The following is a 15,369-nucleotide window of genomic DNA, read 5'->3' on the forward strand; positions in this document are numbered from 1 at the left end:
CATTTCCATGTGGCTGGAATCTCTGACCCAGCAGCCAGGCCTCAGCCCACAGGGTCTGTTGGCTGCCTTCCGGCGCGGGGGGGGTGGGGGTGGGGGTGGGGGGGGTGGTCATAGGCCATTGTAGTCCCTGATTCTGACTCAGAAGAAATTGTGACAGGGAGGCTCCAATCATCCCTGCCTAGGGAGTCATAGACTAGCAGTACTGTGGGGTTCACTCTTGAGGCTGGCCTGGTCTGAGAGTAGTTCTGGTGGGAGTAGTCACCCCAAAATGATTAGACCAGCATGTCTCAAGCTCTGAGGACCACATATGGATGGGTCCCTGGGGTCCTGAGAGGACTCTGGGACCTGAGCCAGGCCCAATGCTCAGGATGGAAGGGGACACTGTGGTGACCCCCTTCCCGCACTATGTAGCAAGTCATCAGTCAGTTGATATCATGACCCATGAGGCCACTAAGGTCCCAGCCACCCAGGAGCACCCGGGCATCTTGTTCAGGTGCAGATCCTGGTCTGGGACGTGTCGGGGCTACTTCCACAGAGCAGGACCAGTCGTCTCCTCATCTGCAAAGTGGGAATGGTGACACATAGTGTCTACTCGGTCGGCTGCTGCAAACGTGAAACTGGATGAGGCATAGAAATCAGGGGCCCTGGATAATGTCAGCTGTCACTGTTGTCATGTCATTACTGCATGGCCCAAACCTCTGTCTCCTTTTATGCTTCTGTCCTTCATCCCATTCATGCAGAATTTTGCCTCTGGAATTAGCCTCTTCATCTAGCAAAGATTATGAAAATGTTCCTGAGTTGGTCCCAAGGCACCTTCTCTCCAGCCTCCAACTGAGGGCGGGTTCCCACCCAATCCTTGCCTCAGGGCCAGGAGGAGGCAGCAGTGGTTGGGAACCCAGCATATTGCCTCTTTTTAAAGGGGGTAGCATGAGGTAATCCATGGGCAGACTGGAGGCTCACTGGACCCCAGCCTCTCCTCTGGTCCCAGCTCACTCACCTCCAAGTTCATGGCCAAGGGTTGGGCTGAAAGATTGAGCCTCTCTAGGGCTGGTCCTTTTTTTAAAATATATTTTTATTGATTTCAGGGAGGAAAGGAAAGTGAGAGAGAGAGATAGAAACATCAATAATGACAGAGAATCAATGATTGACTGCCTCCTGCACGCCCCACACTGGGGATGGAGTCCACAACCTTGGCATGTACCCTGACTGGGAATCAAACCGTGACCTCCTAGTTCATAGGTTGACGCTCAACCACTGAGCCACACTGGCCGGGCTAGGGCCTGTCCTTTGAATGAGGGTCAGAGCCTTAGGGACTAGTCAGGGTGAGGATTGTGGAGGGTGGTGGTTTTCCAGGACTCTGCCGGGTCAGGGCCAGGCCTGCAAGGGAAGCTGCAAGCATCTCCCTGGCAACTGTCCTTGTCCTTGTCCGGGCTTGGGGGACGGCATGCACTCCATCCCCTTCCCTCTCCTGCTGCAGTCTGTTTCTTCAAGGGTAACCATGGAAACACCTTTGTTTCTGAGGCCCAGCCCCGCCTCCCTCTGGTTTCTCTCAGCAGTAGAGGCTGGGAGAGATTCTTCTCCAGCACTGGCTGACAGTGGGCCCACCAGTGACCTGGCCCAGCCTGGGGATGGAGATGGCTGGCTTTCTGGTCCCAGAAATGCTGCCTGAGCTCCACCCTTGCTACAGAGGCCCTGCCACTCACTTACGCCCTACTGTTTACAGGGAGCACCAGTGTCTGCCACTAAGGCCTGCTCCTGACCCCCAGGCACCCTTGTCCTGCTGGGGGCAACATGTGTGTCATTCCCCACTGTTGGAAATGGAGAAACACATTCTGAGGAGGGAGTGCAGAGGCCCAACTGGGGCTGGCTTTGTGGGACCGGTAACGGTAAGCAGGGCCTTCAGGATGCGCTCTGTGATCGCGGGGACCAGCAGTGCTCTGGGGGTCTATTCACTGGCTTTAGCAGAAAGGAAAAGATAGCTGGCCAGATAACTGAAAAGTCTAAAATACAGCATGCTTAAGGTGCAGCGGGTCCCAAGTGACTCGGGGTATTTGCTCTTGCTTTCCCCTGGGTTGGCTTCATTCTCAGGTGCTCTCTCCATTCATGGTGACAAGATGCTTCAGTAGCCCCATACTTATATCTTTCTGTCACCTACCTCAGTTCTGGGAAGGTCTGTGAGCAGATGGGAGAGTCTCAGCCATCCCTCTGGCCTGAGCTCTCTGATCTCCAGCAAAAGTCCCAGGGCTGACCCTCCTTGGCCAGTACAGGGTCACCTGCTCACCCCTGAGCCAGCCGGTTCGTGTTACTCCACCCACCCCAAATCAGACCCAAGACAAATGGACGAGGGTGGGAGACACTGATTTGCGAAGGAAAATTGTGGTGCTCATAAGCTCAAAGGCCACACAGCTAGTAAGGATGCAAGCTGGGGTCTCACTCCAGAGCTCCTGGGCTTAACCATGGAGCCACTGCTGGTCAGGAATTCCCAAAGATTTCAAACAGGAGAGGGAACGGTCAAGAATGCAGCCAGGGGATAAATAGGCGCCGGGTTTTGCTGAGCAGTGAAGGGCATGCCAAGGAGTTTGGGCGGTGGGGAGGTCTGCAAGATGCTTGCGTTGACGGAGGCACCGTCCGCCAGGAGGTTGCGAGCCTTGGGCACAGAGCCCGTGCCAGCCACCTGACTCGCTGTTTGTAAACTCAGCTCTCCAAGCCTCGCCCCTTCCTACCTCTCGCCCGCCCTCTTCGGGTCAATATCTGCATAACCCCGCCTCTTCATGCTATGACTGGCTGTCCGCGTCGTCACTCCTATGTATGGGCGGGACCTTCGAGGAGCATATCACTCCAGCGAAGTGATTAGTATAGTCCCGCCTCCCAGCGCTGCTCTCGGGTCGAGCGCTGATTGGGCGGGCGGCGGTCTACGCGTTGGCGCGGGGCGCCTCAAGTGGCTGGCGCGGGCTGTCAGTCGGCGGGGCGGGTGGCCGCACTTCCGCCTCGGTGTCAGTGGGTCGCGCGGGCCTGCGGGGCGGGGCGGGGCGGGCAGCGAGGCTAGGCGGCCGCCAGACGGACCGCGGTCCAGGTGAGTGACCCAGCCCGGACCCCGGCCCAGAACCCGCATCGCCAGGAACGGCTCCTGGCACCGGACGGTCGGGCGGCTGGGAGGCCGGACCGGGCCCGGGTAGCCGGAGCCCGGCGCCCACCCCTCGGCGAGCAGGCCCGACCCTGGAGTCTCGGCCGCGAGGGAACTTGGGAGGGAAGTTGGTGCCGGTGGCGGGGCGTTGGGCCTGGGTCCCGGGCGGCAGCCGACACCCCGCGTCGCCAGGCAACTGTGGCCCCAGCCGGACCTGCCGCCGCAGCCGGAAGTCGGGTTCGGGGTGAACTCGGAGGCCTGGGCGCCTGCCGGCCTCTGTCGCGGTCGGGGTCACCAATACGGTGGGCTCGCCGGCCGGGGGGCGTTTGGACCCCTGGCTTCACTCGCATATTTGAGGTGAGAAGTCGGTCCCCGCTGCTGGAGACCCCGCCCTCCCCTGGGGCGACCACCTGTGGAGACTTCTTCCGAAGGTTTGTGCCTGTATCCACCCCCCACCCTGCTGTGTCTTATTTTTAGTTTGTCGACCGACCGTAGCAGACTCCGCGGACTGTGGAGAGCTCTTACCTGACGCGTATGTTAGCTAAACTAGACATGGCATCAGATTTTAAAAGGTTCCTTCCTTCAGCTACAACGCGGTAACCAGGAGAGTAGGACTTACACTTGGTAAGTTGTAAGCACAGATGGAGACCGGTTTTCGAAGGTTCCTTCCTGTTCTACAGTTAAATTCAACAGTTGATCAAAACCCGGTGGTTGACTTTATAAGTTGGTGAGCCCAGAAGCTAGGTGGTCACTTAGTTCAGGTCGCTCCTGAGTGTGTGTGTGGGGCGGGGGGGAGGGGGGGGGCGAGGAACAACTCTCAGGAAGCTGTGCTCAGGTGTTTGGGGTTTTTATCCTGAAGGGTCAGTATAGGACAAGCTCTGTACCAGGAGCCCGCAGCTCTTCGCTTTAGTCCTTTTCTGGGCCTGCCCGTGCCCATCTGGACATGGGTCTCATTGCCTGTGTCCCGGGAGATGACAGTTCACAGCTAGAGAGCAGAGACCCCTCCTGACTGTGCTGGGCTTGCCATCTCTCCTGGCCTCTGTTCCTTCCTCTGTGACAGGTACCACCCACCTGGTGGGGCTGATCAGAGAAGCGGATGTAATGATTGCCCCCAGCAGTCTCTGGCACATGGAAGGTGCTCCAAATTGTTAGTTCCCTTTCCCTTGCTGAAGACAGGAAACTTACTGGCTACACTTCCTCCTTGACCAGCAGCCCGGTCCCAGAGCTGGTGTTGTCATTTAAAACATGACAATGAGTGATGAGTAAACAGATGGATCTCCTTAGTCGAATTTACCTTTCCTGTTTGCCTTCTGTGCCCTCCTGTTCGAAGCTCTTACCTGAGGTGATAATGACATGTAGCAGTTGTTCCAGGATGGCTAGAAGCACCTATAGTTGCTTCATCCACGTGGTCTTCACAACAACCTGCAAGACCAGTACTAACATGAGCCTCCATTCACTCTTGTGGAAGCTGAGGAATAGAGAGGCTGAATAACATACTCTACATCCCACAGCAGTGAGTTATGGAGCAGGGAGGCAGTCTGGCTCTGGAGTTCACACTCTTTGTTGTTGTTGCTGTTAATCCTCACCAGAGACGGGGAGAGAAATATCGATGTGAGAGAGACACAATGATGGCCGGAGCTCCAGTGGTGCAATCGGTTAGCGTGGTACTTATAAGAGAGAGACACATTGATAGGTTGCCTCCCATGCACCCTGAGGTATGTGCCCTTGATCAGAATTGGGCCTGGGACCCTTCAGTCTGCGGACCGACACTCTAACCCAGCCGTGGGCAAACTATGGCCCGCGGGCCGGATCTGGCTGTTCTATCCAGTTCTCTTGCTCTCCCCTCCGCTCCTTTACTTTGAATTTATATTAGTTCACACAAACACTCCATCCATGCTTTTGTTCCGGCCCTCCGGTCCAGTTTAAGAACCCATTGTGGCCCTCGAGTCAAAAAGTTTGCCCACCCCTGCTCTAACCACTGAGAAACCAGCTATGGCCAAAGTTCACACTCTTAAATTCCTCTCTATACAACCTTTTAAAACCAAAATTTTCATTTACAATGGCCCCTCGACATTTTCTTTTAAAACATTCTAATTATGCTGCATTACAGTGTGTCCGAACTTTGTTTCTTGCCACAGAATTAATAGATTTTCATTCTTTTGTGAGTACAAATATTTATAAAACCATTTTATTTCTTCTAAAATAAAGTGATTCTTGGTGAAAAGAATATCATAACTTAGAATAAATAGACTGAGAAAAAAACAATAACATAAAGTGATTCTCTATTGTGCTATCCCAGATTTAGGCAAAGCCCCTTGCCTTAGTCAGTAGCAAAGTCATTACTGTTCATGGTGTGAGAGGGGAAGTTGGAGGAGCAGGAGTGATGATGGATGTCCACAGTGTAAAGGACGAGGTTGCCCTTAGGGATTCGGCTCTGAGCAATTTTAATGCGGGTATCTGTTTAGTGTGCACTAGGCACCTGCCCTCCTCTTATGCGTTTAAGGCTCAGACTCTTATCTGTTTGACATTTTGATGTGCAGTGTTACTTTAGTGTTTAAGAAGTGCCATTTGCTTCTCATCCTAGACTCTCTTATCCATGCCCTCCAGCAAATGGTAGCAAATGAGTCTTAGATAGGATCTGTGCTAAAAAGTTGCTCAACTTTCCAATTGTATTACATCCAGCTAATTACATAAGTAACAACTTTTTTTTTTGTTTTTGGTGGGGAAAGTTTTGAAACATTTTATGTACTTGTATACTATCTTCCAACAGGGAATTAGCTGTCTCTTGCAAATGACTGCTTTGGTATTCCAAATGACTGCTTTGGAGGCCAAGGCCTCCTCTTTTCCTGGGAGTTAGGCTGTGGCAGACATAGGCTTATAGAGCTTATGTATTTGCAGGAAAGCTGTGACAATGGGCCTCAAGATGACTAACGTATTCCATTCAAGATATTAGGAATCTTTCTGGAGATCAGAGGTGCAAGCCCAGGCTGGGGGCTCTTGGGTTCTGGCTCCCTCACTTTCTAACTTTGCCCTCAAAATGGGTTATTGTGTGGAATATATGTGAAGAAAATGTAAGGAAGTGTCTGGTGTTGTACTAGGTGCCCAGTTCACATTCAGTCACTGACCTGAGAGCATTAAAATTGACCCCACCTGACAGTGACGCATAGACACACACAAAAATTCAATTTAGAAGTGAAGCCAAATAAGTCTTTGTTAGGCAGATTTGCATTCTATTGAATGTTACCGTGATGCTTTATAATAATGTTACAGTGATACTTTATAATAATGATGACTATAAAAAGACCCCTGGACCCATGAGGACCTGCTGTCACTCAGCTGAAGCCCTGGACAGTATGCGGACAGTGTGGGTGTGGCTGTCTCCTGGTCACTGCTGTACTTCCTGCTGGAAGGCTGACATTCATAGAGTTTATTTATTTATTTATTTATTATTCCTCACCTGAGGATATTTTTCCTTTGATTTTTAGAGAGAGGGAAAGACAGAGAGAAACATTGATGTGAGAGAAACAACATTGACTGGTTGCTTCCTGCACGAGCCCCAACCAGGGGCCAGGCTGGGGAGGAGCCTGCAACCGAGGCACTTGACTGGAATTGAACCCGGGACCCTTCGGTCCACAGGCTGATGCTCTATTCCAGGGGTCCTCAAACTTTTTAAACAGGTGGCCAGTTCACTGTCCCTCAGACGGTTAGAGGGCCGGACTATAGTTTAAAAAAAAAAAAACTATGAACAAATTCCTATGCACACTGCACATATCTTATTTTGAAGTAAAAAAACAAAACGGGAACAAATACAATATTTAAAATGAAGAACAAGTAAAGTTAAATCAACAAAGTTACCAGTATTTCAATGGGAACTATGGGCCTGCTTTTGGCTAATGAGATGGTCAATGTCCGGTTCCATATTTGTCACTGCTAGTCGTAACAAGTGATGCAAGTGTGCATCAGTTAGTCTAGATCTGGTTGGAGATTTCAGATGTTTCATTCTGGAAGAAGTCTGTTCACAGACATAAGTGCTGCCAAAGATGGTTGCCATTTTGAGTGCATGGTTCCTGAGATTAGGATATGTCTCAGGAGGAGAGATGCATAGAAATTAGGAAGGCTGCTTGACTTGAATGTGTCTTTCAGAGAGTCACAATTCTGCAGTTCAGCCAGTTCCATTTGGTAAATTGTATCCACATTTTCAATGTCAATAGAAAATGGGTTACGGAAAAGCTGTATGTCCTGTTCATGGAGATGAAGCTCTTTAAATCTAAATTGGAACTCCTTTTGCAACTTTTCCAATGAATCCACATATGTTTTGTTTGGGAATGCAACCAGTGGTTTTTCCGCTAACAGATTTTGAATTGTGGAAAGATGGCAGAAATTTTCCTCCTTCACTTGTTTGATGAGGCCTAATTTTACTTCACATGCTTTCACATGTGATTGCATATCACAGATGAGCTTCCCCTTTCCTTGAAATTGCACATTAAACTGTTGAGTAGCTCTGTTACATCTGTCAGAAAGGCAAGGTGCCATTTCCATTCTGCATCATTGAGCTCTGGTACTTCTTTGTATTTTGAAAGCAGAAAAGCTGTAATCTGTGGAAGTAAGTCATAGAAATGTTTCAGAACTCTCCCTCGACTCAGCCAACGGACTTCTGTGTGGTACAGAACATCTTCATAGGTAACATTTAGCTCAGACAGAAATTCCTGAAATTGTCTGTGGTTTAGTGCATTAGCTCTAATGAAGTTAACACAAGATACCACAATTTTCATAACAGAGTCCCACTTCAATGATTTATTACACAGCGCTTGTTGGTGGATGAGGCAGTGTATGGCTATTGGATGAGAATGGTTATGTTTGTCCATCTCTTGGTTAATGCGAGCAATTACTCCTTTTTTTTTTTTTTAAATATTTTATTGATTTTTATACAGAGAGGAAGGGAGAGGGATAGAGAGTTAGAAACATCGATGAGAGAGAAACATCGATTAGCTGCCTCCTGCACACCCCCTACTGGGGATGTGCCCACAACCAAGGTACTGGAATCGAACCTGGGACCCTTGAGTCCGCAGGCCGACGCTCTATCCACTGAGCCAAACCAGTTTCGGCCAATTACTCCTTTCTTAGACCCCACCATGCTAGGAGCACCATCAGTTGTCACACTGGCTAGTTTAGCCCAGTCCAGCTCCAAACCATTCACAGTTTGGCAAACCTTTTCATAGATATCCTCTCCTGTAGTTGTTCCTTTGATGCTTTGCAGTGCAGCAAGCTCTTCTGTGACTTCGAAATAGTCATTCGTCCCACGAATAAAAATTAGAAGTTGTGCAGAATCACGAACATCATTACTTTCGTCGAGTGCCAAGGAAAAATAGGAAAGTTTTTTTGTGGAGTTTTGCAAATGCTGATGCAAATTGTCTCCCATTTCTTCAATCCTTCGTGTAATTGTAGGTCCTGGAAGACTCACTGTACTAAATAAATCGGCCTTCTCTGGACACATCTCTTTGGCAACAGAAAGAAGGCATTCTTTAACAAATTCTCCCTCCACGAATGGTCTGCCAGTGCACGCTGTTAGCTTGGCAACTTGAAAACTTGCTCGCAGTGATGAAATATTTAGCTGCTTCTGCTTCACAAAAGTATTTTTCTGAGTTGTCGATATATTTTTCAGTTTTAATATTTTATCTTTTCTCACTTCTCCGACCAAACAATCATATTTATCTTTATGTTGAGTTTGATAGTGTCGACGCAAATTGCATTCTTTGAACACAGACACTATATTCTGGCATATCAAACACACAGCTCTTTCCTTGTACTGCATGAAAAAGTAATCATAAGTCCACTGTTCTTTGAATATCCTACACTCCGAGTCAATTTTTCTCTTTCTTGATGTCATTGTTTCCTAGGGATTGCAAATTGCTATTAGTAAAATACCAATATATATATACAGCGCTACAAAAACAATATACCAGCAATAACTTTGCCCACACAGAGACATATAGACTGCACTGCCCATCAATGCAGTCTGATCAGTGCCCATCAATGCAGTCTGATCAGTGTCCATCAATGCAGCCTTGCCAGTCCACATCATTTCAGCCTCACCAGTGCCCATATTGGTGGAACTCCGCTTTTACCTCAGGCTCACACTGGTGCGGTACGGGAACCAGCACGATTACAGAGCCGGTTCCTCCACCACCTTTCCAGTTCACACTACCCTGTGCGAACTGCACTGCGATCTGTGAACTCGCACAGGAATCTAATCACATGGGTGAGAAGACCCATGCAATCAGATTCCACTGCAGGAAAAAAGAAGGCATGTATGCCTTTTTTCTTCCGAATCTAATGCGAGTTCAGCCATACAAGCATATGGCTGAACTCGCACTGCTCAGAGATCGCAACAGTGTGAACCGGGGCTTACACAGCACACAACATACAACATCATACACAACTGAATAGCAATCAAAATATAAATGCACTTACTGTCAATTAAATTGGGTTTCCTACTCCTCGGCTGTCTGCAGAGCCAGATTAAGTTCCCATGGGCCCTAGGCAGATTACCAGTTTGGGGCCCCCATGCGATAACACTGAGCACTGACCATTTGCATTAACACTGACCGCTGACCATTTGCGATAACACTGACCGCTGACTATTTGCATTACCTCTGAGCGCTGACCATTTGCATTACCTCTGAGCACTGACAATTTGCATTAGCACTGAGCGCTATTTGCATTATCACTGTGATGCAACCCCCCTAGAAACCACCCCCAACCAACTAACCAACTTAAAAAAAAAAAAAAAAAGGCTCTCCTAACTTCAAAAAAAAGGCTCTCCTAACTTCAAAAAAAAAGGCGCCCCCCTATCTGCAAAAAAAAAAGACCTCCTAACTTCGGAAAAAAAAGGCCCTACTAACTGCAAAATAAAAAAAAAAAAAAGACCTCCTAACTTCAAAAAAAAAAAAAAAATCCTAACTTGTTCTTACCTTGGTCCTCAGGCAGCAGCAGGCTCTGCACTGGCAAGCTCGTGACTCCTCTGATCACACCCGAGACTGAGAGGAGGAGTTGAGAGACAGAGAGAAGGAGGGGAGTCGGAGAGTGCGGCGCATATTCCACAAATGCGCACTGCGGGCCCAGGACGAGTTGGCTGCTAAGCAGGACAGGCAGTGGCGGCAAAAATACCCGGCAGGCCGGATAAATGTCCTCGGCGGGCCGCATGTGGCCCGCAGGCGGTAGTTTGAGGACCCCTGCTCTATTCATGGAGCCAAACGAACTAGGGCGGTAGAGTTTAGCACTAACAAGGGCGAGGCTTGATTCTGTACTTCAGGGTTGGTCTTTAGCTTATCGAGACTGAACAGAAGTTAGTATTTGAACATGGCTTAAATATTAAGAAATACTTAAATCCTAAGTGTTAATATTTCAGGGACTAGTTCCACACTTTAAATGCAGTTTCCATGGACAGTGGTTAATTTGTATCTCTGCTATAATTTTTATGTTTTCAAAGTGTTTTTGATGGTAAATCTCAGGTGTTGGCCCTGCCAGGGTCAAGCCCACCGTGGATACATGGTGTGGAGGGAGGACCCACCCATGCCCGCAGCTCTCCTTAATGACCATGTGATTAAATGGTCACCTTGCCATGCCCATGAACGTCGTGGTGCTTCTTTCCTTTTCTACCCACATTCAGAAAAGAACTTAGGGTCCCATGGCAGAATCTCAGAGCGTGTCGTGCTGTCACTGGGACCTTCTGGTGCCACAAGTACTCTGACCTGTGCCCTGGGCTAAACAGTGCAGCACGCCTTCCGAAAGGACTGTGAGCAGCAGGGACCCTTATAGACTTTTGCCTGGTGTTTGCGTCTGTCTCTCCTTGCTTTCTCTGCGTGTCAGTGGAATCTTGCGGGGTTTGTTTTGAGACATGAACTCTGGGATTGTGCTGACTGAGCTAGCCCTGGTCCGGCAGCCGGTCTGAGAAGAAGAGCAGTGGGAAGGTGCGCTTCTGTTGACCTGGGCATCTCCCTCCCATGGCTCTATCAAGTCATGCCGGCATGGGAACCGCTGAGTGGCTCTTGGTTGGGCAGACCTGTCTGACTTGAGCTGGTCCCTTGACCAGAGGGTGGAAGCACTAGCCTTAAAAGGTGCCACGAGAAGCTTGTTCCAGGCTGGTGTCAGGTGCTTGGGGAGAAATGGTCTGAGGATGGTTTGTGGGGAAGTTGTCCTGACTTCGGGTTCCAGAGAGGATGATGGCAGCCAGCGGAGAGGGCAGGCTGTGACACACCGGGTGGGAGCTGTGTGTCCCACTGAACAAAAGAAGGCTGCTCCCAGGCTGAGAGAGAAAAGTCAGCTGTCATCTGGCACCTCTACACTGGGCTTGGCTGGAAAGTGACTTCCACTAGTGCCTTAATATCAGGGTGGCTGTGTGATCTGATGTCCCTGCAGCAGCTTTCAGGACAGCAGCGGTGGCAGATGTTAACAGGCACCTGTCTGATACCAAAGAGGGGCCAGGGCCACCTTGTACTGAGCTCAGGGTGAGTTAGGCTCCGAGTGCCGGGATTCCACAGAGAAATTAGCGTGGGAAATGTCACACCACCCGCGGAGCAGGTAGTGAGGAGGGAGGGGGGTTGTGGTTTCCCGTGCAGGTGCAGCACCCAGTGTTGCCACGGTTCTGATTATAAGGCAGTTCTGCATGCATGGGGTTGACTGCTGATGCTCATCAGGGTAGAACGTCCCTGGCTGACTTTGTAGGGTTTTCACCCAGCTGCTGGGAACCTCATAAGAAGTGCGGCTTTGGCCCGGCTGGTGTGGCTCAGTGGTTGAGCATCGACCTATGAACTAGGAGGTTACCAGTTTGATTCCTAGTCAGGGCACATGCTCCGATTGTGGGCTCGATCCCCAGTGGGAGGCATGCAGGAGGCAGCCTATCATGATTCTCTCTCATCATTGATGTGTGTGTGTGTGTGTGTCTCTGTCTCTCCCTCTCCCTTCCTCTCTGAAATCAATAAAAATATATTAAAAAAGAAAGAAGTGCAGCTTCAGGAGGGAGGCCCAGGGATGTGCAGCATATCCCACCATGTTGTTGTACCCTCAGCCATGCTTGGAACCCCTGGTGGGGGTCTTAACCCTATTCTGGATCAGCGTCCCCTTTGAGAACCTAGTGGAGGAGAGTCTGAGTCATCTTCCTGGGGAAAAATGAACACAAAAGTTTGTCATTTTCCCTTTTTTATTTTTCTCTCTTTGGGGAAGGGTGTAGTAATTCAGGGATTTTCCTGACCTTGGTTTAAACCCGACCCCCATTAGTGCTCAGGAAGTGTAGTTGGGAGTGAGTGGGCAGGTCTCATGTTAGGATGACCAGTTTCTCAGCACAGTGAAACTGGTTCAGAGGCTGAGCAGGTGGAACTCGTATGAGAACTGACAAGGAAGGACCTGGGGTGGGAGAGGCAGCAGGTGAAAGAGCGAGGGTCTCAGACTGGATTCTGTCAGATGGAGATGGCATCCGAAGCATCTGGCCTGATTGCATAGATGCTTCAGGCAGGGCAGCGGGGCACTGGGGACATGGGGGTGGGGGAGTGGGAGCGTGGGTATGCTCCCCGCCCCCCCGCCCGCCCCAGGGCTTCCCACTGCCCCCAGGGCTGCAATGCTGGGTCTTCCAGTTGTCCAGCCGCCACCTGCTGGTCCGGGACTCTGGTTCTGCTCTCGGAAGTGGACAAGCAGAGGGCAGTGGCCCTACTGACGGTCTTATTTCTCTGATTTCTCCGCTGCTCTCAGCTGCATGGTGCCTGGGTGAGTGGGGCTGCTGCCTTGAGCTTCCTTCCTCTCCCTGCATTGGAACTGCTTTTCTCTGCTATAGAACAGAATGACAAGGTTCATCGACAAAAACACTCCTCGGAAGAGCCTCCAATTCACCTTGTCTGGGTTTTGAAGCACTTCGTTCTGGATTGTTCTGGATTCATGTCCCTGTTCCTCGAAGTATCTGGTGTGTCTCTGACACTCACTGTTGAATATCAGTTTCAAGGGGAGGCAAGAGACTTGGGGAAGCCAAAACCGGTTTGGCTCAGTGGATAGAGCGTCGGCCTGTGGACTGAAGGGTCCCAGGTTCGATTCCGGTCAAGGGCACGTAACTTGGTTGCGGGCACATCCCCAGTAGGGGGTGTGCAAGAGGCAGCTGATCGATGTTTCTCTCTCATCGATGTTTCTAACTCTCTATTCCTCTTCCTTCCTCTCTGTAAAAAATTAATAAAATATATTAAAAAAAAAAAAAAAAAGAGACTTGGGGAAACTTGTGGATGGCGGGGCTCTAGGTCATCACCTGTTGGGTCCCTTCCAGAAGTGCTGGTCCCTTGGCTCCTTGGGTCAGGCTGGTGTCCCCTCTGCCTGCCTGTCAAGGCCACCCTGTTGGCCATTTGTGCATCTTCCTTGGTGAAATGAAATGTCTATTTAAGTCCTTTGCCCATTTTTGAATCAGGAAATTTTTTGTTGTTGTTGAGTTTTGATGTCTTTCATTTCTTTTTCTTGTCTGATTACTCTGGCTAGAACTTCCAGTACTACAATCAATAGCATTGGTGAGTGGGCATCCTTGTCTTGTTCTGAACTTTGAGGAAAAGCTTTCAGTCTTTCATCTTTGAGCATGTTGTTCCCTGTGGAGTTTTCATCTGTGGCCTTTATTATGTTCTGGTAGTATCCTTCTATTGGTAATTTATTGAGTGTGGTTTTTTTTTTTTAATCATGGTAAGTGTTGAAGTTGGTCAGATGATTTATCTGCATCCATTGAGATGATCATGTGTTGTTTTTCATTCTGTTAATGTGATATATTACATTGATTGATCTTCGTGTGTTGAACCATCCATGTATTCCAGGAATAAATCCCATTTGGTGTATAATCCTTTGAATGTGTTGCTGAATGCATTTTAATGTATTTAGTTTGATAGTATTTTGTTGAGGATTTTTGTATCAACGTTCATAAGGGATGTAAGTCTGTAGTTTTCTTTTTTTGTAGTGTCTTTATGTGGCCTTGGGGTCAGGGTTGTGGGCTGGCCTCATAGAATGAGTTAGGAAGTTTTCCCATCTCCACGTTTTTTGGAAAACTTTGAGGAGGTTTGATGTTATATCCAATTGAAATGGTGGAATTCACCAGCGAAGCCATCAGAGACAGGGCTTTTCTTTGTTGGGAGCTTTTTTATTACTGATTCAACCGCCTTGCTTTTGATGTTGTTACTGTTAATCCTCATCTGAGGATATTTCCCTTGTGATTTCTTCTTTGATCCATGGGTTGTTTAAGAGCATACTACTTAATTTCTACAGTTTTGTGGGCTTTTCAGATTTACTTTTGTTGATTTATAACTCATCCTCTTGTGGTCAGAGAAGATGCTTTGTATAATATCTGCCTTTTTAAATCTATTGAGATGGATCTGTGGTCTCACATGTCCTGGAGAATGTCCTGTGTGCATCGGAGAACGCGTATGTTGCATGTGTCTACCGGATCTTTCCTCTCTTTATACTCTGTCTGGTTGTTGCTTGCTAATGCATTTTTAAGTTATTAAATATAATTTATATTATTTTGAACAATTCAAATTCAGAATTCATAGTTAACCTCCAAAGAGGACCCAGAGTTTTTGTATCATTGGTGAACTGTGAAGATTACATCTCGGTTGCCTTGCCCATTTTTATAGAGAAGAGAAAGAACACGCAACTCTGCTCTTTAGTGAGCTGACTGTGGACATAAACCCTCCAGGTCCACAAGCTCTTAGCCAGTCGCCTGATTCCCAAGTGACTAGATCTGTTTTTCTAAGAAAAACATAAAGGTGCATTTGTTAGACTTGAGAATCATTGATTGGCTGCTTCTTGCATACCCTACACTGGGGATCGAGTCCACAACCTGGGCATGTGCCCTGACTGGGAATCGAACCGGTGACCTTCTGGTTCATAGGTTGACACTCAACCACTGAGCCATGCCAGCTGGGCTGAGCCAAAATAATTTTGAGGAAATTTAAGTTGACTTCAGTTTATGCTGATAATAGCTACCTTATATAGCAGCTTCTCCAGAATTGAAAATTGGCTTCCTGTTGATGTGAAACAAATATTTTAACATGATTTTTCATTTATAACCACCTGCCTATTCTTTGAAAGACTTCAGCGCAATCCCTGAGCTGTGTCTGGTCTCTGATGTGGGAATGGAAACTAACCTGCTTGTGTGACTGTCCCAAGTCAGTCGTTTTACCATTTCTTATACAACTGTAGGTGATGGTTTTATTTTTAATTTATTTTTGTTA

The 15,369-nt window shown here is 48.5% G+C and overlaps 1 protein-coding gene across 6 annotated transcripts in view; it reads left to right on the forward strand.

Annotated features, from left to right (window-relative positions):
• The first annotated feature begins 2,830 nt into the window (after positions 1–2,830).
• The window catches only part of OSBPL2 (oxysterol binding protein like 2), a 42,438-nt gene continuing 29,899 nt past the window's right edge, over positions 2,831–15,369 (forward strand). The window contains exons 1-2 of one of the 6 annotated variants that reach the window (XM_080685827.1): positions 2,962–3,073; positions 3,602–3,748. The gene's annotated coding sequence lies outside the window, so the exon portion shown is untranslated. Of the gene's footprint in view, positions 3,556–3,601; positions 3,749–12,868; positions 13,077–15,369 lie in introns of those variants that run through there. The other 5 variants (XM_080685826.1, XR_013961507.1, XM_080685830.1 and 2 more) reach the window with 5 other exon arrangements.

This window comes from Plecotus auritus (genome assembly GCF_963455305.1).
Source record: "Plecotus auritus genome assembly, chromosome: 8".
NCBI lineage: Eukaryota > Metazoa > Chordata > Mammalia > Chiroptera > Vespertilionidae > Plecotus > Plecotus auritus.